The following is a 2984-nucleotide window of genomic DNA, read 5'->3' as shown; positions in this document are numbered from 1 at the left end:
CTCAAACCACCGGAGCTGTGGGTGAGTCATTTGGAAAAGAAAATGGGGGAAGAAACAGGGGAGGATAAATTATGGGGGCATAAAGATGGTGTGACACACTGTTTGGGGGACTGGATAAAATCCTTTCCCTGACTTTGGGGTCCTCTCAGGGCTGAATCGTGGGAATGGAGATGCTCCTCCTTCAGGAACACACGGCACAGTTAAAATGCTTGATTGACAACTTGGTTGGGTCTTGGTTTTAATTTAATTAACAGGTAACAGTTAGTTAAAGACCCCACCAAGGAGCTTCTCAGACAAAACTACACTGAGCATGTGATGCTACAACCATTGGGTTCCCTGTGCTACCATTGGTCAGGAGGCAGGTGGCCTAAGGTCTCTAGATGCCTCTTCTGTAAGACCAGCTCTCCTCAGGATATTGGCCAGGGTGGGCTGCATATCTAAAGTCTGTCCTAAAACAAACTCCTGCCCACATGAAAGACCATGCCTGCTTGTCTAAGCTCCTTCCTGTGCCCTGGACTTGATGCCCTGGATCTATAAGCACAGTGGCAATTAAGCAATTTGCTGCCAGATTTACAAACAAGGGGCTCAAGGATAGATAAGAAATCTGAAGACAGGTGATTCCCAACTTGTCATTTATCATTTTGAAGGAAAACCCATGACCAGTTATGATTGTTCACCAGATGGTTGTTAGCAGAAGTTTAAAATACTGCCTGTCATTGGCACAACCAAGTTCCCTCCATGTCTGTTAACTTGTGTTAGCAAATATCTAGGAAAACAGGAGTAGATTTGAGATTGGAGGACTATGCCACCCTAGCAATGAGTGATTATTATACACTAATGTACATCCAAAGATGGTAACTGATCGCCCTCCTCAATCAATACATTTTTAGCTACTATCTTTTCCTCACACAGGACTAAAAAATATACATCAAAAGTGTGTATGTGTGTGTGTGTGTATGTGTGTGTGCATGTGTGTGTGTGCATGTGTGTGTATGTGTGAGTATATGTGTGCGCATGTGTGTGTGCATGTGTGTATGCATATTCATGTGTGCATGCGTGTGTGTGTGTGTGTGTGTGCGTGCTTGCGCGTGTGTATACACACTCGAGCACGCACGCACTAGGAGAATGCATATTATTGTGTGTATTGGGAGAAATTCCCACCAGGCAAAGAAACTAAAATTCAAGCATATGGGAAAAAAAGAAATAATATTCGATTTCCAACTCTTTTGTTTGTTTGTCCTAGAATTCGATCTATAGACCAGGTTGGCCTCGAATTCTGCAATCCACCTCCCGCTGCCTCCCGAGCGCTGGGATTAGAGGCCTGTACCACCACTGCCAGGCTAAATTTCCAACTTTTAAAGAGCCTGTTAATGTGTTTTTGCTTTCTCTTGTCTCACTATTTTTTTTTTAACTGTAAAATCCAACCTGACCTGGAACTCACTATGTAGATGAAGCTGGCTTCAAACTCACTAAGAACCACCTGCCTTTGTCACCTGAGTGCTGATATTATATGCTGATACTTGTTTTAAGACGGAGTCTTATTCTGTGTTATAGACTGGTCTTGAACTTGTAACACTCCTGCCTTGACATCATGAGTACTGGAATTGCAGGAATATAACAGCACACCAGACTTGGGTCTATCTTAATAGAAACAGCACAAATTAAATCATGATTATATTTATACTCCATATAAAACATGCTAGGAGAGATCGATACAAATATCAATATAAAGGAAACAATCGTTGTAGTTATTTAAACGTATGACTAGAAAAACAGATGCCAGCTTAAAACTGTGTCAAGTTCCATGATGTTGAAACTGTGTGGATATGTCCTGTGGCTTTTCCTACAGAGACAGGAATCTCTATTCACTTCAGGGAGACAGAGCATAGAGTTCTCAAAGCAAGGTTGCTGTTTAAGTTCAGCTCAGTGAGCCAGTGAGTTTGTTGGGGTTACAGGACCAGCGGGGAGCCGCACAGGCGGTTTACACCACCAAGAAGTTTCATCCCAGTCTGCTGTTTACTTGTTCTTACCCCTGGGCTTTCTGTATCCTGTGTAGTGTAAAGACTGATGCTATGGTCTGCATGTTGCTTCACCCCTCCCATTCACAGACTGTAATTGGATGCCAATGTGAAGCTATTAGGAGATAAGTATCTGGGAAGCTGTTGAGGGCTATGCCTTTATTGGTGGTGGGAATGTCCCTGTAAGAGGGGTTAGTGGGCTGCTCCAACCCTTCAGAAGGATTCTTGAGAGTCACAGAACATATGGAATGTCTTTCTATATTGAGGGAATTTATTAAGATGACTTACAGTTTGTAGTCCAACTTCCCCAACAATGGTCAACTGTGAATGAAAGTCCAAGAATCTTGTACTTGCTCAGTCCCACGAGGCTCGTTGGTTCAGCTGGTCTTCTGTAGAAGTAGATTCCAACAGATGTGCTGGCAAGTAAATGCAAGCAGCGAAGAAAAGCGAATCGTCCTTCTTCCAATGTCCTTATATAGGCCTCCAGCAGAAGATGTAGCCCAGATTAAAGGTGTGTGCCATCACGCCTGGACCTTGGACTTGTTTTGTCCCAGGCTGACCTTGAACTCAGAGATCTCCTTGTCTTAGTTTCCTGAGATTAAAGGCATGTACCTTTCCTGGGCCTAAGCTTTTCATAGCCACTATGCCTCAAGATCTCCATGCCAAGATCCAGGTCAGAAGCCTGTGTCTTCCAGCCTCAAGATCTGGATCACAGGTGAGCCCACCAATTCTGGATTGTGGTTCATTCCAGACATAGTCAACTTGAAAACCAGGACTAGCCATTACATTCATGAAGCACAGCTGACTGCCTTGTCTTCCCCAGAAGGTGGTGGTGGTTGTTGTTGTTGTTGTTGTTGTTGTTGTTGTTGTTGTTGTTGTTGTTCTTCTTCTTCTTCTTCTTCTTCTTCTTCTTCTTCCTCCTCCTCCTCCTCCTCCTCTTCCTCCTCTTCCTCTTCCTCCTCCTCC

This window comes from Mus pahari, chromosome 15, assembly GCF_900095145.1.
Source record: "Mus pahari chromosome 15, PAHARI_EIJ_v1.1, whole genome shotgun sequence".
Classification (NCBI taxonomy): domain Eukaryota; kingdom Metazoa; phylum Chordata; class Mammalia; order Rodentia; family Muridae; genus Mus; species Mus pahari.
Note: the sequence above shows the minus strand (reverse complement) of the source record.